The following is a 22,803-nucleotide window of genomic DNA, read 5'->3' as shown; positions in this document are numbered from 1 at the left end:
TCCTGACCGGCCTGTGACTAGAATCTTTCTGGCTGTTACTGTTCCAACAGCTGTGTTGATCTCACGTCTGATTGCCTGATGAGATTGCAACCAATTCATTGACATACAGCTTTGCTCTCCTCCAAATTAACTGATTTTTGTCAAATAAAAAATAATCATGCAAGGAGGAAAGGATGACCTTCAGAATGTTTTTCATTCTAGAAAACAGGTAAAAAATTGTACAAGCACTGTGTTTTCTAAACCATTCTCTTCTGTTTGAGTCCAATACAACATCCCATACATTAAATGCCAGAGACTTCTAGTGTAGTGTGATACTGCGAGTTTCTCCAAGAAATTATGAAATAGGTAGGGTTTAAAAATTTTTTTTAACACATTCATTTTTGAGAGAGAGAGAGAGAGACAGAGTGTGAGTGGGGGAGGGGCAAAGAGAGAGGGACACACACATACAGAAACTGAAGCAGGCTCTAGGGTCTGAACTATCAGCACAGAGCCCAACACAGTGCTCGAACTCACGAGCTCATGACCTGAGCCAAAGTTTGAGGCTTAACCTAGTCACCCAGACGTGCCCCGTAGGTGGTTTGTTTCTGAATGCCCTACATTTTCTCCATTTCTTTTCCTTCCCTTGTTGCACACTCAACTACCCACGTTCCCCAGAACATTTTCTTTAGCTCATTAGCATGAGTTCCTTGTTTGCAATTACTGTTATGATTTTAATTGATCCTAGGCACGCTGTCCCAAGAGACACTTGCATTTTAATAGAAGAGCATAAGCACCGACCACCTCAAAAAAAAAGAGTCCTATTCAACTTTAGTTGCCAAGGTATGCAATGAGAGAGAGATGGTGTTCAGTGAATTCTAGTTTTCTATGAAAATTCTATGACCCACTTCACCATCTATACACTTCCTAAATTTTACCTGTTATTCCATAATGTACCCTGGTGCATTGTTGCTTCTTATCTGAACCAAATAATCTCTAGAAAATAAACTGAGTGTTGTATCAGCTCTCATTAGTGTCTTATTGTTCCAGGGAAATATTCTCATTTCATCTTTCGGAATGTCATTGAATACTCTATCGATGAATTGTCAAATGTTATTCCTGACTAGGTGGTTGCAAATACTGACAGGAAAAACATCTTGCCATCATAAAGGAAGAATTTTCCACATTATACCACATACCAGTCTTTTTTGATCAAAAACTGAAGCACCAGAACATGGTAAGTTGTGGAATGTAGATATTTATTAAATAAGTCACGTTCTATAAAATCTGTCCTCTGGCTTCCTAAACACACACACAACAAGTCATGGAAAATGACAGAGAAAAAAAGTCATGCATTTTCTTCACTTGCACCATTTATCCCGCAGCTCATCTGAATCCTTATACTGTACCTTTACTGGAAACATGCATATCTTCAGAGATTTTGTTGAAGGACTTTTTTTCTCTCATAGTTAATTGTCAAGTTGGTGTCCATATAACCCCCAGTGCTCATCCCAACAAGTGCCCTCCTCCATGCCCATCACTCCCCATCCAGCCCTCAGTTTGTTCTCAGCATTCAAAAGTCTCTCATGCTTTGCCTTGAAGGACTTTTTAAAATGAGTATCCTTTTTGAAGTCATTATTATTAGGAAGATAAGGGATAGTGTTAATGGATAAATGGTGTGTACGCATCCGGGAAGAATTAAAATAGATTGCAGAGGTGGCCAGTTGAAATCTGGATAATAGTTGAACTATTTGTACAAAAAGACAGACATTATGATTTGCTCGATGCTTAAAAGTCTTCACATTGTGAGTCTTGCTCTCCCTACTGCCTTTGTATAGGGAGCAGACACATTTGTGAGGGTGTGCGTATCTTTGCCGGGGCCATATTATATTTTGCCACGTGTCAGTTGGTCTCAAACTTTAGCCTTATACAGAATCACCTGCAGATTGTTGGGCCCCATCAGTAGGTCTGAGGTGGGGTCTGAGAATTTGTGTTTCTAACAAGTTTCCTAGTGATCCTGATGTGAATTACACTTTGAGAACAACTACCTTCTTCGGTCTAATGAAAATTTTCACCAAAGCATTATGATGTCTTAGCAGACATCTGTTACTCATGGTGAAAACTTTACATGTAATGCAGTATCCACAGGAGAGGAATCTTTTTCTTAGACATAAAGCTTGCTGCTTACTCACACATAGGCTCTTCGTATTTTCTGTCTTTTGGGAAACTTTCAGTGCCATGATCTTAACAACAGAGCTTAAAAATAACCATATTGATAAATTTCCTTGAAGAACCATTAGCATATCAAAGTTTAAAGATAAATATAGCAGAAGCTTGAAATCTGTGATATCTCCAAATGCATTTTTTAATGCTTATTTTTGAGAGAGACGGTGTGAATGGGGGAGGGGCAGAGAGCGAGGGAGACACAGAATCTGAAGCAGGCTCCAGGCTCCCAGCTGTCAGCACACAGCCCGATGCGGGGCTCAAACTCACAAACCACAAGATCATGACCTGAGCTGAAGCCGGACGCTTAACCAACTGAGTCACCCAGGCACCTCACTCTAAAAGTGCATTTTATATTGTCTCCTATCATATATTTTTGCATAGGCTATATATGCAAACACATTCTCTTCATATGAACATTTAAAATGAATCATCCCATTATTCTGTTTAGACATAATGTTAAGTAAAAAGTATTTGCATTTTAGAAGGAATTCTTCAACCTCTTCTTACACACACACACACGTACATAAACACATATGCACACTCATATACACACACAAATACACACAGACAACACATACACACAAGTTTCGCCTTAAATATCTTGCCAGTGCCCAGGAGCACAACCTTCCCATTGCTTTCAAAAGCATTTGGAACTCTGCTACAGAAGACATTGAACTCAGGTCAGGCAAGTGGTACTGAAGAAAAAATTCTGTGCTGTGATCAGTAAATTGCAGAATGTTCTCAAAGCTGTCAGGATCAGTAAGTTTTGGCTTTGTGTCTGCCACCAACATATCCCAGTTGCCTGAAGAAAACCTCTCTGAAAGTCAGCAATTACATTAAGTTGTGGTGAGAAAACATGCCTGAAATACATGATAATGATGATGCCTGGAAGGCACATCCACAAATACATATCTTCATGATGGGTATCCCCAACCGCTATACAACTGTACAGTATGGTGCTTTCGGTATCAACCTGACTATATAGAGAGCTGAGTACCAGAAAAAAGTAATGATGGCTCATCACATTTCTTCCAAAATCCCTGCCAGGCATTGTTAGGTTTGTAGCTCTTTATACCTGTGGAAGGTCTAAAAACATGAATGACATTTACTTAGAATACACAACAGATGATCCAATGCTCCAAATGTCTCGTATCCAGAAAAACAAGCAGCCAGACATGCAAGTCTCACCTTACAGGAAAGGTAAGATCACCAACCAGATTATTTTGTTTTTCTTGGGATCCTCAACCATTCTAAGTTTATTAGTGAAGAAGTAGAAGTGATTTTTTAGGCCTGATATTAAATGGCTGAAGAAAACCATTTTATTTTTTCTCAACTCTATTGAGTAACATAACTTACGTAGAAATGCTAATCTGAACAACTCTGCATTTAAGCAGAAAAGATAACCATAAAGAATAAAATAGGAGCAGTACAAATATGACATCCTAGTGAGAAAAAAGATATACGCCTAAGCTCTCTCGAAGAAATAACAATAAAAATTTAACAGAAATTCTTTTTTTCCAAGTTCTTTGCATTTTTGTATGCTCATTTCTTTCATCTCATTTTAGTATTTTTGTTCAGGTTTTTCCTAATGCTGCTGTAAGAGTAATTTTTATAAATGTTCTGAGTGGCAAACACAAAAACTACTGTTTCCTTAGAGCTTGTGTTTAATTTTTGTTGTAATTGGCATGGATATTCCAGAAAGCAAAAAGACATTAAAAAAAAAAAACAAAACAGCTGACAATTACATGTGCTTTATCCAAACAAAACTACATAGCAAAAATATGGATACAGGGCAAAAATATAACTTTAAATGAAAAAAACATCTGCGTACACAATGGCTTCCAAATGTAAATATTTCCCGACAACATGGCATCGATTTCCTCTGCGGTCTCAAGGCCTTCCCACTGCTGTTCAGTGTGGTGGACGGACATTGGCTCTCAGTTGCTCCGAGAAGAGCTCAGGGCATTGCGACGTGCTGTTTGAATCCAGGCCCTGTGGGGAACTGAGCAGACATGATAATCAGCTGGGAACTTGTCATGATTAAGTACTGGACACAAACCAAGCGGTGAAAGCCTGTTAGGCCCTTGTTGAACACGCGGCGTGAGAAACCACATTATCACAAGCTTGAGGATTGTGAATAAACTAATTGCAAGTTGCAGACATGATGGAAAAGGGAGCTAAGCCCATGCTCAGTATACACACATCTGTTAGGAAACACATTTGAACAGACAAGCGCGATTCCTTGGCCGTGTACAGGTTAAATATTTCACATAACTGAAAAATTAGGATGATAGGTTATATTACCTATAAGAATTCCTAAAACTCCTATTATGATCAAGGAACCTGATATCCTTGTTTCCACTTTGCTTTTTACTGAAGAGTAAGGGATGTAACATTTATTAGAAACACGCAATAGTGTAGAGTCCTAATCTTTTTAAAAATCTTACATTTGGGTCACCTGGGCGACTCAGTCAGTTAAGCATCGGACTTTGGCTCAGGTCATCATCTTGTGGTTCCTGAGTTCAAGTCCCGCGTCAGGCCCTGTGCTGACAGCTCAGAGCCTGGAGCCTGCTTCGGGTTCTGTGGCTCCCTCTCTCTGCCCCTACCCAGCTGGCACGCTGCCTCAAAAATAACTAAAAGTTAAAACAATTAAAATATAAAAATCTTACATTAAAAGATAGTTATTTAAGCGTATGTGAACTTGATAGGCTCTTTAACGATATTCTCATTTATATAAATTGGATTAAAGACATATATAGCATTGCTATAAATCACATATATTTATACAAGTCTGTATAAGTATGTTACACATTTTATTTATAAAAGAAAAGAATGTGTTTAAAGACATGGTAGTAGGAATTTAATGGAAAGTGATTCACAAAAGCAAGGAAGGAGGTATGTACCAGTGGAAAATACCCAACATACCAAAGGAGTGTTGGCTTAAGTGTTGATGAGGCACGTATGCAAAAACATTCCAATGCCCGAATTCAGCGCGGAGGAAACAGGTAGAAGATGGTGACAATCACACGGGTGTCCTTGAATGTGTTTTTGCCAAGCTGTATTCCTAAATAAAGCATTATAGCAGTCAGAGAATTCAACAATAAATTTTTTTCATTATAATTCATCACACTTAGAATACATTGGTGAACATTTTGGAAGTCAGGCTCAACCGCACTCCTGAGTACTCTTTAAGAAAGAATACCGACTGGTACAAAGCCCTCTTTTGAAAAAGTACTAATTTTAACGCAAATTAGTGTGAGCTCTGGCTGTCCCCTTGAAAACTTTCACTTCACTTTCTTCATCTACCAGATGAAAAGTGCTCCAGAGCACTCTTTCTATCCTCTGCTTTCCATTTCTCAAATAGTGAACGTACTGGGAAGAGAGAGTCCAGATTCACTCAGGTTTCTAGGAATACTGGGTGGACTAGTTGTGTAGGGAAGCTTTCCTTTTTTGTGTGTGATTTCCCCCAAATAACTGACTTGGAGACATTGGTCTGGAATTCCTTTCCTCCTTCCAAACAAGGGGAAGCAAGTCAAAACTCACACAAACTAATGCCATGTGTCCTTAAACTACATAGGCCAGGAGGTACCATGGTAAACAGACCGTGAGAAATTACTGTCCTTGCCAGTGAAGTAGGAGGAAAACGTTTCCTTCAGATATTTTCACATTCAAGTTTATGGGAAACTTAAGATTGTTTGATTCTCAGGGTTGATCAAATGTCATTTGCCTCCTATTCTCACCTCCATCTTAAAGCAGAAATTCTTGTAGCCTCCACAAGAGGCCCGTCCACAACTTCAGCTTTGGTCATCATCTTAAACGTGACCTGACATAATATCACCTCCATCCCAGTCTTCTCCACCGTCTACCTCAGAACCCATCTTAGATACCACGAACGTACCTCAAACTCACCACATCCAAACTCACAATCATGATTTCACCAACAAAACTGGCCCTATTCTTCTGTTTATGAGTCCATCATCTACGCATACAAAATGGACACCACACTGTCATCCTTGACTTTCACCCCAATCACCCTTCAAGTCCTCTCAGTTTTACCTCCTAAATATCAAGTGTGCCAAGTCTGCCCATCAGCTTCTCCCATTTTCACTAGGGCCACTACATAGTGCACGTGACCCAACTGATTTTGCCACATCCAGTCTGATCCCATCCCCTCGGTCTGGTACCTGCAGGCAGAGCGAGCTTTTCAGAAGACAAATCACATCACATCACTCCCCTACTTAAAACTTGTTAGCGGGTCCTTCTGACTACGTCCACATATCTTTATCTGACCCAAAAGCCCATAATGGACTAAGCCCCGCCCTTCTCTCCATCCTCACCTTCCAGCACATTCCCAGGTGATTTCACCGTTCTTGAATCACATTCGGTCCTATCATGCCCTCCCCTGCCAAAAGATTTTAGCACATGAGCTTTGCATAGCTTTGCCTAAAAAGCTCTCCGGACCCTTCACTAACTGGTTAGCTCCTAATAACCCTTTAACTCTCAAGTCAAATAGGACACTTTCAGAAATGTTTCCCCTGACTTGTCGGACTGCATCAATTCCTCCACTGTAACTCCCATAGCATTTTCCACAATTGTAATCTTATTTGTGTTTGTAAGATTATTTGAATAAATTCTTGTCTCTGTAGACTGTAAACTTTCTAAGCAAAAAGACCATGTATGCATTTGTACAGTGCCTGATACACAGTCACTCTTCTCTCTATTGTAACATTTTTTTCTCTACTTACTAGTCCTATGACCTTGAGAAAATTATGTAATTTTTTCAGATATAGATAATCCATATTTACATGTATGTAATATTGCTGTAAATTACATATATTTATATAAGGAATATTTAGAGGATTAGAAGTAACCTCATAGTTCCTAGCACCATGCTCAATAAAGAAGGGTACTCAATAAAAGCATGTATTTATAACACTTCTTATAGTGGAAGGCTGTGGTAGGGACAAAAGATTCCATGGCTTCTCAGACTGCACTTTGCTGAGCCCTAAGTGTCCCATCAAGCCAGCAAGTGCTTTACTAAAACAAATGGGACCTCTGGACCCTCAGGATCTCGTCTTCCAAATAGAGAATGAACATTAAAACACCCAAAATGCAATTATTCTGTCCTTCTGAGATATGGTTCAAATTCTTTAGTTTCTTTTTGCTACGTATTACAGTAGTAAGGTTATTGGTATCTCCCATGGATCTAGTTCGTTTTACACGCCAGGCCTGTTATTTACTTAGATGTGGCTAGAATCATATGAGAAGTTATTATTATATTCTTATTTTAAATAAGGAACCGGAGAGGCTCCATGAAACCAAGTAATTGCCCAAGGCCATAGCTAGTATTGGTACAGCCAGGACACAAATCTCAAAACTGGTTTCTCGAATGCAGGAAGCATATAGAAGCAGCCCGACCTGGTTTTGTGGGTCCAGGCTTGGTTTTCACTGGCTGCCTGATTCATTCATCATGCATCCTTCCCCCCTCCCGCTCTTGCAAGAATGCCAGCTTGGATAATATGTTATATGGTTATCCTTTAGTTTGGGGGACTAGAGGGACACTAGACCAGCTAGCAGTTGGAGAGTGGTTTCTGGTCCCAATTCTGTCATTTCTTAGCTGTAAAATCTCAGGAAGTCTCATCTGTTTGCTTTAGCCAAACTATCATGTTATCCTAAGCGCTTTAAAGATTAAACAAATTACTGTCGGAAATATTTTATAGGTTAGAATTGATGCTTAGGAGTGGATATCTGTAGTCTATGGATGCTTTAAGCATCTGCCTGGAGCTCATCCGATCTGAGGATTTGCGATGGATCTGTGTGTATCTGCATTTAGAGTGGACACACCACGAGGTGAGCCCTTCTGAGAATTCATCCTATGGACAGTCCTTTATTTTGTGTAGTACATTGAAAAATATGTTGAGACAGTTAAGTGGAATGCTTCCTAGAGCAAATTCATTCATCTCTTTTCTGCCTAAAAATATGATAGAGGCAACATCTAAATAATATCTAAAGAAGTACAAGTATCTCAAGTAAACAAACAGAAGAGGATGAGAAATGAAAGGTACACTCATTTTGCACTATAAGCAAGGAAAAGCAGAGTAATGCACCCTCTGCTATTTCAACCAAGACTTAATTTCACCCTCTTAGTGTTACTTAGCTGTGAAAGGTAAGATAAGCTCTATATACCTGCTTTCAGGAAATTTGTGTGTCAGTACTGAGCATCAGGAACATAGATATATTATACTGGAAAGAAAGAAAATATGTATGTATATAGTTATTCTTATATACATATATATAATTATATAAATGGGAATGTTCACTGGACTCCAGCAGGACCGTGTGTGGGATGGGGCTGGGGAGCAGGAAGAGGTAGGTGGTGGGTCTTTTCCCTTTCTGAGCTTGCTGGGGGGTGAAAGTAGCGAGCCCTCCACTCCCTGTGGACTGCAGCAGGGTCACAGCTGGGGAACATGGGGACAGGTGCAGGGATCTCGGGAAAGAAAGAGTTACCTTCTTTCCAGGGCCCTGGTTTTTAACTTTACTCTTTTGTAGAAGGATTTGGAAAGAAAACCAATAAAATGCACTTAAGCCAAAAATAAAACAATGTAGATAGGTAGATAGACAGATAGATAGATAGACAGATAGATATAGATATATAGATAGTTTCCTTCCAGGAAAGATAAATAAATAATACATAACACACAATAAATATAAATATATGTAATATATACTTATATATTCCTGTATTGACACCCCACTAATATTGTGTTCCACAGTGAAGCTCATAGGAGTCTTAAGTTTTTGATAAGGCCAAACAGGTTTTTTTTTCCTTTTCCCCCATTAAGCCCCCTTGTATATCTTACAGTTACTGAAATTTGGGGAGTTTTTATTAAGATTCTCAGATACCCTGGAGCACCTGGGTGGCTCAATTGGTTAAGTGTCTGACTTCAGCTCAGGTCATGAGCTCACAGTTTGTGGGTTCGAGCCCTGCATCACATTCTGTGCTAACACAGGCCTGGAGCCTGTTGGGGATTTTGTGTCTCCCTCTCCATGCCCCTCCCCTGCACTATCTCTCTCTCAAGAACACATAAACATTAAAAAACTTTTTAAAAGATTGTGGGATACTCAGCAGTTAGTCTTCAAACAAAAGAGTCCCTGCTCGCCTCAAACAAAACAGTGGACACATCATGAGTGGAACAAAATGTCCCATGATAAAATGCCTACTGACCTTTTCAGTGGACTTCACACATTTTGCCAAGTCAATCCCTATACCTCCTCTTGGAAGTAGTCATCATTATCCCCTTTCCCAGATGAAGAATATGTGAGTCGTGAAGTTAAGTGATTTGGCCGACACCAGTTTGATTGCCTGTAAATAAGGGAATACATCGCTCTTTCCCATTTAAAGAGCACACTCAGACAGTAGAAAATTAGCAGATGAGAGATTTCATATGTGCTTAAGGTAGAAGATATTGTACTTTCATTCCCTAACAAGTTTGAGTTTGTAAGGAAAGTTTTTTAGGGACTACTCTTGGGTACAAGAATTTCAGGGTGTTGTCACAAGGTAAGCAACCTGAGGTCATCTGAGTGCAGTCCAGTGGGCTCTGTCATCCCCAAATGGTGCTGGGAGGGGCCAGCTATAGGTCCCATTGATTTAAAATTTAATTCATTTCAAAATAGCATACCCATTCAAGGGATTACTGTATAACCCAACTTGCTAAAATTAAAATCTTTCCTCTTTTTTTTGTGTGTGTGTGTGGTAAAAAAAAATCATAGTCATCTTCGGAATAGTCTAGGATAAATTTTGAGTCACTGCTTGAGATTTTTGAATTAAATTATTGAATATGAAAGCCAAGACTTTAATTTTCTATCTCCCTTATTCACTTTCAAGAGTTCTAACTTTTTTAATGTTTATTTATTTTTGAGGGAGGGAGGGGCAGAGAGAAAGGGAGACACAGAACCGGAAGCAGGCTCCAGGCTCTGAGCTGTTCAGCACAGAGCCCCATGCAGGACTGGGACCCACAAGCCATGAGATCATGACCTGAGCTGAAGTCGGATGCTTAACCAACTAAATTACCCAGGTGCCCCAACAGTTCTAATCATAGTTGTTACACTAACTGCCTTAAGAGGCAGCCATGATTTTTCAATTCAAAGTAAAGTCAGATCTGCAGGCAAAAGTCAGGTTGAAGAGAGAGCTCAGGGCTGACGACTGGAGCTAACTATCCAGAGAGATCTCATGAATGACTGACATAGAGCCAGAGCAGACAGTTGAAGAGACGGTTAAAGTAGACGTAAATCTCTTTTAGGTAAGAGGTTGGCCAGTGCAGGAAGCACAGTAAGGACAGACTTTATCACTGGTCATTGGGCAGAATCCTGACATCTGGGCCCTGACAACATGGAGCAGGCCTGCTAGATATTTTTCTGTAGTCCTTCCTGACCCACTACCTTCTGCATTCTGCTCTGTGTATTCTGAGAAGCTGACCTGTATGTGCTGAATTAACACGTTCCTTTCCCTTCTAATTTCTAGTTGGAGTCATCCAGGGGGCCTTGCAAGCTGTCAGGGGATAAGAGGAGAATGAGACTGTAGTATGTGTTTCCCTGAGCTCCCTTCCATTTGATTCACCATTACTTGGCTGTGTCCCTCTACAAGGAATCAAATGGATGGCCTCTCTGGGTTCAGTACCTCACCCACCGCCCACCCTTGGTGTTCTGTTTTTGGGGTGGTAATGATGCCTCACCATTACTACCACTACTGTAAGACCCAGGGTCTTGCACTATACTGTGCTGGGTTTCCTAAACACCATCCTCACCTTTGTACATAGTACCTTTATTAACCTTTCTTTGAAGTATCTATTTTTAAAGGATTGTCTGTTACCTACTGTGTTACTAAGTGATAAGCATTGGATGTTAATTAAAGTAAAAGCAGAGTAAATGTCTCTAATTTCCATGAAATGCTTAAAAATGTAATTTAGGACTCCAGTTTTTAAGTGATGGATTCCAAAGGCAGAATAGCAAGACAGGGAGTAAGGAATGAGTCTCATTTGGCATCCATTGCTTTTTTTTAGAACTATGGTCTAATTTGATGGATCGGCCAAACAGATAGCAGCCAATTATTATTAATTCTTCCATTCGTTAAGAATCTTTGTTATTTGGGCAAATATTTATTAAGTGGAATCTCTATGCCTTTCTGTGTGCTAGGAGCTTAAGACCCAGAACTATACAGGAAAAAGGGAAATTGATCTCTCCATCACAGAATTAATGTGGCTGAAGAAGAATGAGTGGACAGAAGTCTTGGAGATGGTCTATGAGGCCCTTGTTTATGGAGCTGTGAGGCCATACTTAGGATTTTCAATTTTCTCCTAAGCTATTAATGGATTTTGAAGAGGCATGTGATCAGATTTGAGATTTTTTAAAAAATATTTTTATTTATTTCTAGGAGAGAGAGAGAGACAGCGTGAGCAGGGGAGGGTCAGAGAGAGAGGGAGTGACAGACTCTGAAGTAGGCTCCAGGCTCTGAGCCGGCAGTCAGCACAGAGCCCGATGCGGGGCTCGAACCCACAAACCGCGAGATCATGACCTAAGCAAAAGTCGGACGCTTAACCGACTAAGCCACCCAGGTGCCCCATCAGATTTGAGATTTTAAAACACAATTCATAAAGCAGTGTAGACAATGGGCGGTGGTTCCAGAATGACCAGTGAGAGGATTATTACAGTAGTTAAGACTTCTGCCTTGAACAAGGGAGTGATTGGAAAAGCTGTTAGCCAGCAGAGTTAATATTCTTTCTTGTGAATGTTTGATTTTCACAGAAACATCTAAAATTTAATCACTAACCATGGTGACTTTAACTCTCCCCAACTTGTGACAGAAACACATCACCTCTAAGAAATAACATGTTTTGTTTAATGTTTTGCTGTTCTTGGAGTTGTTTCCTGAGAACAATTTTTAATGAAATATATAGAAAAAGAAGGTTTAAACGAAGTGTCGGTGATTATCGATGAGACTGTTTGGAAATACTCATTCACAATTCTAATGTGAAATTACATTAGATGAACATATCTTCCCTAAAACAGAAGATAAAGAATATGTGAGCTCTAAGTAAACAATAACAATGAATAATGTGCAAGAACAGGGAACCATCATTCAAATCTTCCTAAAATGTCTATTGATGATCTAAGAATAATATCTGCTTGGCATGTTGAGAAGAGCAATGAGAACCATAAGGAACCACTGGGAGACTCGAGTTTTGAGAATTTGGAGTTATTGCATTATTTAAGCTACACACCGATAGTTTCTTAAAACCCAAACATGTGTCTATTATCCAGCTCAGCAACTATACTTCTGACCACTTCATCCCAGAGAAATGAAGACCTGAGTTCAAACAAAATCCTGTACATGAATGTTTATAGCAGCTCTGTTTGAAATGGCCCCAAACGGGAAACAACCCAGATATCCTTCAACAGGTCCATGGTTACAGAAACTGTGGTATATCCAATATCATAGGAAACTACTCAGCAATAAAGGGAATGAACTATTCAAACATGCAACAGTCTGGATGAATCCCCAGAGAATCATACTGGCTGAAGAAATATCCAGTCCCAAAGGGTTATAAACTCACATGCATATAACATTCTTGAAATGACAAAATTACAGAAATGGAGACCAGGTGTGTGGTTGCCAGGATTGGAGAAGGAAGTGAAATAGGGAGGAAAGAGACTAAGGATATGCCAGGGAAGTGTGAGGAAATCTCGTGGGTGTATAAATGTTCCATCTTGACAGTATCAATATCATTACGCCAGTTGTGTTATTCAACTACAGTTTTATAAGATAGTATCATTGGAGCAAATGGGGTAAAAGGATGTAGGGTCTTTCTATATGATCCCTTTTTTTAAATTTTTTTTAACGTTTTTTTATTTATTTCTAGGAGAGAGAGAGAGAGAGACAGTGTGAGCAGGGGAGAGTCAGAGAGAGAGAGGGAGTCACAGACTCTGAAACAGGCTCCAGGCTCTGAGCTGGCAGTCAGCACAGAGCCTGACGCGGGGCTCGAACCCATGAACTGTGAGATCATGACCTAAGCGAAAGTAGGACGCTTAACCGACTAAGCCACCCAGGCACCCCTATATGATCTCTTAAACTAATCTAAATCTAAACAATTTCAAAATAAAAATGTTGTATGTGTCTATTTTTCCATAAATGTAAATAGATGAAATTCATAAGCTGTCTTCTCTCGGGATGAGGAAAATCAGCAGTAAGCATCTAGGTGTCTCCTCCAGTCTATAATTTAACCAGCTCATCGCCAAACATCCATTTCACTTTCCCTTCCTTTCTTAAAATCGACCAACCTCTTTCCCAAGGAGGACAACCATCCCTTCGATACAACCAGCTCAGCAACAAAGATCTGTGTGTGATAGTCCTTCCTGTATCTGGCAACCTCTGGACAAAAAAATCAAGTTATCTGCATCCACCTACTTTAGTCCCCTCTCTGCTGCACCCATCACAGGTGCAGGGCTAGAGGGGAGACAGGATGACCATCACAAAATTCTGGGCAAGTAGAAATGGGAGTGAATGGGAGGCACACAGCTCTTCTATAGTTCCTTTGGGCAGCATAAAGGCCCTATTCTGCCAGAGCAAGATGCTCCTAGATTCCATTCTAAGGGAGAAATTCTCCTGGGCCTTGTTTAACAAGGCTACTGGCTCCATCTTCAGGGATGAGCATCCTTGTCTATTATTTACTCGAACTCGTGTAAAATGTAGATGAGTCTGAAGGATTTACCCTCCTGGGAGCCTGTCTCCTGCCAGTCGAGGGAGCTTAACTTTTTTGTTACTGTTTCATATGTCCTGTTGAACAAAGCATTTTTGGTCCTGACTCAATAGTCTCTTTGGAAATATAATTCATTCAAACACTTGAAAGGCTTCTGTTCCATGAGATAGTCATTGCCATGTCAGAATAACCAGATCTGGCATTCCTTCTGGAACATCTAAACACATGTATTGTTTCTTTTCTTTCTTTTCTTTTTTTTTCTTTTCTTCTTTTCTTTTCTTTTCTCTTTTCTTTTCTTTTCTTGCCTTGCCTTGCCTTTTCTTTCCTTTCCTTTTCTTTCTTTTTCACTAAGGTTATTTTGTTTCTCCATTAAGTCCCAACTTATTTTAAGCTACCTGGCAAAGTAAGTGGAAAGATCACATCTTACCTCTGTCCTGCATCACTCTATGCATGTGAGACATTTTCCCAGGGCTTCACCACTCAAAACTTTAAAAAATGTTATATCTCTCAACTTGACACTCTAAAAGCATACAGCTTTTCAATCTGCAAAGTCCTGAACTTGTATTTTTTTTTTCATTCCTTTCATTTTTGCTTACACACTGACCAATTACTTTTGGCCCCAACTCTTTCTAGAAAACCTCACCAACATCACCAACACGTTCTCACCCTTTCTAGATTTCCCCTAGAGCTGTCAGCTCAAAAAAATAAGCTGTCCGCTTTATGCCTATGAGTTATTGCAAGCATCCATTGTTTTCGTTGTTTAACAGGAACTTCCTTCTTCCAGCCCCTGATATTGGTTTTCCAGCTGCTCGTGTCTAAATGACTAAACGAAATAAATGATCTGTATAACTTTATTTTGCCTTCATATAACCATTTGGGTTTGGTAATGTTATCCTCATTTTGCATTGAAGGAAATTCTGGGTCATCAGTATTGAAAGTTTGGCCAAGATCTCTTAGCTAGTTAACATAGGAGCCAGTAGTCAGTTTCATATTTGTATGGCTTCAGAGAGCCTGGTTTTAGTTAGCTGCCATCTCCCTAGTCTTCAGAGTCTTAACATTGAGCTTCACCATCTTATTTCCTTGAACAGACCTGAAAGAAGCACACTAGGGTGTTATGTTCTTTTTTCCCCTTACACATCCATGTAATAAAAGATACTGTGAGAGTCTGAAGAAATCATGGGAAGGAAAGCAGAATATATCAAAAACTATTATTATATATGGATGCTGGATACAAAAGTTATTTTTATATGTTCCTACATTTTATACAGTTAGAGCAATCTAGCTATATTGATTGTATCATCATTTGTTTTTAAAAAACAATGTAAGGTTAAGGACTAGTTATACTTATCTAACTACCACTGTTCTTGTGTCCATTCCAGAACCCACACTTCTTGGTTCTAGAAGTTTGATGTGGAAAGCCCAAGCCAACAGAATGCACCCAAAATGCCAGCCCAGAGAGGTAGCATACCACTTACAGGTGGCTTAGCAATTACCCTGTATCTGTATTGCCTAGGGACAATCTAGCACCACTACTTTCTCATTTCCCATTGCCAACTTGCATGTTTACCTTTATAGTTATCATCTACTTATTACTGATGTTGGCTCAAACTTTATAGCTTTTGGTTTTGGTTGCAAACATTTTCATACATTGACATGGCTTCTGGCTTTACATTATCAATCTATAGTCACTTGTCTTTGAAATCTAGCCAAAAACTCACTTCTTTCCAAAGGATTTTCCCAGTTACCCACTCCCTTCTGAATACTTTATTCTGTGTGCCCTATGATTTAAGAAATAATCCTTAATCTATGCTGTCACTTCTTGGCAGGCTTTTGCCTACTGGTATCATTGTTCTTGTGTTCCTTTAAGGGTTTGTGTTGACTTTTGTCACTATTATCTGGATACTATTAGGACAAATAGCTCAGTTATTGCAGAAATTATCTATCATCTAACTATCTATATGTCTATCATCTATCTCCATCTTCTTTGGAAGGAGCAAGTATAACATTTTATCTTCTTGTCCCTAAAATGTGTGAAATTAAACTGCATGTCTCGCTAAACTCACACTATACACAGATTCCTTCTGCAATGTTGTCTAAATTTCTTTTCTTTGTCACCTTTTGATCTGTGAAGGATGGTTGGTCTTGCTTTCTTAAATCCCAATTCACTATAGAAAGTATTGCCTCACTATGCTGTCAAACACCTCAATGTCTCAATGCCATTATAAATATTTCATAACTTCCTATGGGTACACACACTCTTACTCCTTGTCTTATTTTAGTAACCTCCAAAAGGTCTGTGTGATTCTCTTTAGGGCAATTTTTCTCCCATTTTCAATTTTCTTTCCTACTCTCTACCTACATATTATGAGATTCCCCCCCCCCCCCCGGGAAAATTGCCTCTGTGTAGAAGATCTTGCTATCTTGGGTAAAATGGTCAAAAAGTACAAACTGCAATCTGGTCCTTTCTAAGGGGAGATCTAATTACCCAGCTGGTGCTGGAGAATACAAACATTTTCACTCTGGACAATGTTTATCTGTTTTTTTGCAAGTACATCACTTTGGAAAGCAACTTGCTCAGCTAATCTGTAACTGTCATGGAAATGTGATTTTTTTTCCCTCCTCCAAACCAATAACGGGCACCTGGTAAGACTGCCTTATGCACCCAAGCATTCAAGTCTAACTGTTTCCATGGAAACATATAAAACTGTGTCTGCAAGTTTCCCTGCATCCTGCCTTATGTCCCTTTTCTGTACTCTGCTCTATCTTTCCTTCCTTCACTGTCCTTGCATGAGATTACATTGCTTTGCAACAACTCCGTAATAGACTTCTTTTCCATTCTTACCATTGTCAATGATTTCATTCTTGCCATGTAGGAGGGCAGAGAGTGAGTCTATTTCAGCTGTGTAGCTTCCTCCGTACTTAGTCCAGTGCCTTAGACTTAATGGGCACTCAAAGCCTATTTGTTGAATTGCTTTGGATTAAGGGCTTATTGCCTTAGTCAGTTTTACTTTTGTGATATCTAAAACATGCTCATTAAGAGCTTCCTCAGCAGAATAATTGTAAAGATAAAAAGAGCCTGCTGAATACAGAGTTTAAACTCTGAATACAGAGTTTAAACCACCAATTTATATATTTACAAACTAAACATGAATTTTCAGCTCTCTCTCAAATCTTGAAAATTTTTAAGTTTATAAACTTTAGAAATAAAGGAAAGCAAATTAATAGTTATTCAGCAACTACCAACTATCAAGCATTTTCATGTTTTCCCCCTCAGAATTAAGTATTATCATCCATTGGATCTGAGTATTAAAACCTTAGGATGTGAGGCACCTGGGTGGCTCAGTTGGTTAAGCGTCTGACACTTGATTTCTGCTCAGGTCATAATCTCATGGTTTGTGAGTTCGAGCCCCACCCAGGGCTCTGTGCTGGCAGTACAGAGCCTGCTTGGCATTCTTTCTCTCTCTCCTCTCTCTCTACCCCTCCCTCCCTTGTGCTCTCTCTCCCTTTCAAAATAAATAAACTTAAAAACTAAAAACAAAACCCAAACCTTAGGATGTTCCACACATGCAATTTTGTGTTATATTTTACTTACTTAACCTTAGGATCTCCTTAAATATCCATGCTGCACAGAATTTGAGATTATGCATTTGTAAATAATTAGGGTTAAGAATATTAGGGAAAAAGAAGGGTGTATAAAACTTAGGAGCTCATTGTATGAAAAGATGAAACAGTCTGAAGAATATTCTGAGAAAAAGAATTACTGATAGCAGACGCTGGAAGTGAAAACTGAGACATTCAAGAGATCTTGCCTTAAATTGGAGGGAAACCAACATATAAGAACAATAATTACTACTCTGAAGTGTGAAACAATACACAAGAATGTACATAACATTGATAAAAGATGATCAGAATCAAAGCATTCTAAAGCACTGGTATTGGAGTGCCCGGGTGGCTCAGTTGGTTAAGCGTCCGACTATGACTTAGGTCATGATCTTGCGGTTTGTGAGTTTGAGCCCCAAGTCAGGCTCTGTGCTGGCAGCTCAAGCTTGGAGCCTAGAGCCTGCTTTGGATTCTGTGTCTCCCTCTCTGCCCCTCCCCTGCTCACACTCTGTCTCTCTCTCTTTCTCAAAAGTTAATAAATATTTAAAACTTAAAAAAAAAATTAAAGCACTGGTATTTATGACAGAAGGCACAAAGTAACTATATTGATATTGAAAAAGGGAATATGTTTGAGATGTTACAAGCCCACTAAGTTAGGGGAGACCATGCTGGGAGTCCCTCCTACACTTTGTAGTAACAAGTGTGGTGTCAAAGAAGACCTAGTGGAGATAAGTATTTATGTTCTGCTCAGGGACAAGGAGACCACCTGCCCTAAGAAGCATCAGCAGATACCACACAGAGAGGCTATACTCTCATCCCCTCAGTGGTAATGAGGTGTCCTTCTCCTTCTCTGAAGGAGATCAGTGGAGAGTCAAGACTTTCATCATTGCTCAACAGTAACAAGGACACCCTCATGGTGTTAGTAGAGGTCAAGTGGGGAAGAGGAATGAGCTATCACTTCCTAGGCAGACTGGCATTAGGGGAAGCCTCACTGGAGTATGGACTCCCAATCTCGCCATCCCTGCTCCAACAGTAACAAGGTGTCTCTCCACCTTAGATGTCAACAGAGGTTTGGGAGAGAAACTAGGCTTCACCCCTATCTAACATGAGGTAATGAGGTGATGCCTCCCTTCAACCACAGAGTCAGTGTTAGAGGAAGCATACTAAAATAGAATATTTCAATAAAATCCAGAGTCTGGTAACATAGTACCAGGTATCCAGGTAACAATTGAAAATCACTTGTTACACCAAGAACAAAGATGATCTCAATCTGAGTAAAAAAAAAAAAAAAAAGATAGTTAATGGATACCGATGCTGAGATGACAGGGTTGTTAGAATTACCTAAAGAGACTTTTGAAACAGCCATCATTTATTACTTTTAATGTCTTTTTACTTGAGAGAGAGACAGAGACAGAGACAGAGAGAGAGACAGAGAGAGCAGGTGAGGGGAAGAGAGAGAGGGAGACACAGAATCTGAAGTAGGCTTCAGCACAGAGCCTGACCTGGGGCTCAGACTCCTCCTGAATGGCGAGATCACGACCTGAGCCGAAGCCCAATGCTTAATGAGCTGAGCCACCGAGGCTCCTCCAAACACCCATCATTTAAAAAAGTCCCAGCAAGCAGTTATAAACACGTTGAAAATAAAATGTTTAAAACTCTCTGCAGAGAAATAGAAGATATAAAGGAAGACTAAGGGGCACTTTCATAAGTAAAAATGTCTGAAATTCAAAACTCACCATACCAAATGTTGGCAAGAAAGCACTCACACACTGCTTACGGGAATACAAAATGGCACAGCCGCTTTAGACAAGTGAAATAAAACATGCACCCAAAGAGGTGAACATGAATGTTCCTAGCAGCTTTATTTGGACTGGAAACAATACAAATGTTCATCAACACCACATGGGTGCATAAACTGTGTTGTGTCTGTACAGTGGAATACTACTCAGCCATAAAAAATAACCTGTTGATAGACGCTGCAACATGGATGAATGTTATAATGATGTGGAGTGAATGAAGCCTGACAACAATACCACACAGTTCCCAATTGTATAATACCTAGANGGGCGGGGGGGGGGGGGGGGGGGGGGAATGGGCAGGTATGGGAGGAAGGGATGAAAAGGTGGCACACGGGGAAGCTTGGGGCGCATGCGTTAGTTCTCCACGGACCGTTTGTGCTGCGCGCCTAGGAAGCGTGGGGTGGTTGTTTGCCCGACGGACCGAGTCCGGTACCGGCGGGCGCCTGCGGAAGTTCACGCACCACTGCGAGAGGCGCTTTGGATCTTCCCTCCCCTGTCGCCGACCTCCTCTTCCCTAGTCGTTCCTGGAGCAGGATCAGACCAGAGCTGACACCAGCCCCCGCGTGGCCTCCTCAGCACCTGTGTGACTTCCTTGTCCCCGTGATGTGGCGACAACGCCTGACTGCTGTGGCCGGTGAGGTTGACAATCCCTGGTGAAACAGAGCTCGGGAATAAAAGAAAGGTTGCCGCTACAGAAACTGCACCTGGTTTCACGAAGTATTTATTTTCTCATCATCCTAGTTTAAACCTTCAAGACCCCAGTTAAGGATATCACGGTGTTAATGGTGACAGATGGCAGCTACTCTTGTGAGCGTAGCATAGTAGAGAGATGTCGAATCATTATGTTGTACACCTGAAACTAATGTAACACTGTGTCGACTCTACTGAAAGAGACGTTTTATAAAGATATCATTTTGGCAGTTCTAATTAATCTCCTTTTGTGTAAATTAAAACTTCCTTCAATTAAATATGACTACCAATCCTGAAGGAATTTTTGACCAGCGAGATTAGCTCCAAGACTCTTAAAACTTCCATGCCTCAAACTAGGATCTGCTGTTGCTTGTAAGACGGTACAGCCCAAAGGACTTTTGATCAGGGGAAATAATACATTTGACCTTAGTGCCCATAAATGGATTGTGCTTGACATTAGGTGGGAGATGAATGAGTATATCTAATTTAGAGAAAATTAGAAAAGCCCACTAAATAGAGCGCCTTGCAAAGTTGGCACCCAGTTTTGACAAGTTGGTTGAAAGCCTCAGCTTACCGAAGGTTCATTGGAAAAAATGGCCTTTAGCACAGCAGACCACAGTTCTGAAAGTGACAGCATTACAGAAAGGGTCTCCTTGGTGAGCTCATTCTCTCACAAGAGCACAAGGAGGAAGTGTGCAGAGCAGCTGGTCAGTGTCACATGAGCCATGCACAACTGAAACATAAGGTCTCAGAGAAAATTGACCAAATTCAAAAGAAACGTCTGCATACTCAAAGTACTAGGGGTTATTGGGATGGTTAGAAAAGGAGAACCAAGAAATAAGAAAATTAGTAGTACGGAAAGATGACAAAGAAAGCCACCATAGGAAGGTTAGGAAGCCTTTGATTGATGTGTATTTTGAAGTTCTTGATGTCCTGTCTGGTTATGATGGCTGATATAATGCGCAAGGTCATCTGCCAGGGAATGCTGTGGTTAACTGGGGAGGCTAAAGCCAGAGGGCCCCTCGGGCCCGGGATCTCTGGGCTGTAATGTGTCATGTCTGTCAGATGTCTGCACAAAATGTGGCATCAGTGCAGTGACCTCCAGGAATTGGGGGACACCGGATTGCCTCAGAAAGAGTAAATAGGCTCAGGTCAGAAAGGGGGCAGATTGTGGGGCACCTGGGTGGCTCCATCGGTTAAGTGTCTGACTTTGGCTCAGATCATGATCTCAGTGCTTGTAAGTTAGAGATCATGATCTCAATGCTTATAAGTTTGAGCCCCGCATCAGGCTCTGTGCTGACAGCTCAGAGCCTGGAGCCTGCTTCAGATTCTCTCTGTCTCTCTCTCTCTCTCTCTGCTTCTCCCCTGCTCATGCTCTCTCTCTCTCTCAACAGTAAACATAGAAAGAAAGAAGAAAAGGAAGAAAGAGCAGATCAGAACTCCCCTGCTGATCAGTAGCAGGATTGTACCTGTGAGTCACCACTATACTTCAGTCTGAATTAAAAAAGGTCATCAGGAAACTTTTGGTGGTGATGGATATGTCTCCATTTTGGTGATGGTCTCATGGGTGTTTACATATTTTAAAACATTAAGTTGTAAACTTTAAATATGTGCGGCTTATTATATATCAGTTGCACCTTAACAAAGCTGTTAATTTTTTTTACTTATATGGCTATTAAAAGACCTAATTTTCAATTTAAAAAGGTGATTTTTGATGGCATCAATTTCTATTCTCTGTCATATAGCCATATTAAAAGATGTCTTAAAGGACCTTAATTTGAAAAGATTCCATTGTTTAGAAACTCCTAACTGATCAAGGAAAGCTTGATTTTTTTTTTCATTTCTATTCTAAGACTCCACTTAAATGTAACACTTTGTCAAAATCAAAGTTCCTAAAGAGGCCAATGTAAATGAATACCGTCTTGATGTTGAACTTTCGTTTTTATTTGAATTGGCAACTGTTGTGGCCATAATGAAAAAACAAGAAGAAAAGGCTTGAGTTTGGGGAGAACATAAAGGGAGCTGATCTTTAAAATTGGAGAAATCCGTATCAGAGTCAAACAAACAGATTCTGCTTACAAATGTAAGGACAAAATGCTAATGACTTCTCACCCCCAAATTTCCAAATGTCCAACGTATCAGAATTAACTCCTGTTGTCTGCCACCTGATAGAAATCTCCAAGTGATCACACCATGCTATCAAAGGCCAGATTACTTTAGCCATCACTGGGAACAAGTAACCAGCTGAGCACAAATCAGAATTATTACCAGAATCAAACTTAACCAAGGAATATACTTAGCACAGTAGAATTGAAGTATTGAATTACTGCACATGGGACTTACCAAAGGAGCCAGGAGAAATCGAGCCCCTTGAAGTGCACAATTTAATTGGCTGCAATTTTAGAATTGAGGTCAATAATGCTTCAGTGAAAACTCCAGAAATAAATTGTCAGAGGGCAACTCAGAGATACTAATTTAGTTATATGCATGCTAGTAATTTCGTCATATATAGGAGGAGGGACATTAGGCTGCTGTCAGCCAACAAAGGCAAAAGCAGATACATAAGGAAAAGAGGGGAAAGGGTCTGGGAAGGGTGAGTTTTGTTTTTATGCATTTGCAGCTAGCAGAGAGGCCAGCTGCAGCAGAACGATCTTGAGCAGGCTGGTGAGGGTCATCAGAGGAAGCCATTTCAGTTCTCATGGATTCTTCAGGAACGCTTGAGAGGGTTTAGCTGGGGCACACAAAAGATTAGTGGAGAT

At 40.2% G+C, this 22,803-nt stretch overlaps 1 long non-coding RNA gene across 1 annotated transcript; it reads left to right on the top strand.

Annotated features, from left to right (window-relative positions):
- The first annotated feature begins 19,739 nt into the window (after window positions 1-19,739).
- Window positions 19,740-21,564, top strand: LOC144237110 (uncharacterized). The gene is made up of 2 exons (XR_013336762.1): window positions 19,740-19,988; window positions 21,439-21,564. It is a non-coding gene; the product is annotated as an uncharacterized LOC144237110 (long non-coding RNA).
- The last annotated feature ends 1,239 nt before the right edge of the window (window positions 21,565-22,803 follow it).

Source organism: Crocuta crocuta, unplaced genomic scaffold (assembly GCF_008692635.1).
Source record: "Crocuta crocuta isolate KB4526 unplaced genomic scaffold, BGI_CrCroc_1.0 scaffold266, whole genome shotgun sequence".
Lineage (NCBI taxonomy): Eukaryota > Metazoa > Chordata > Mammalia > Carnivora > Hyaenidae > Crocuta > Crocuta crocuta.
This window is presented reverse-complemented; position numbering and strand designations above follow the sequence as displayed.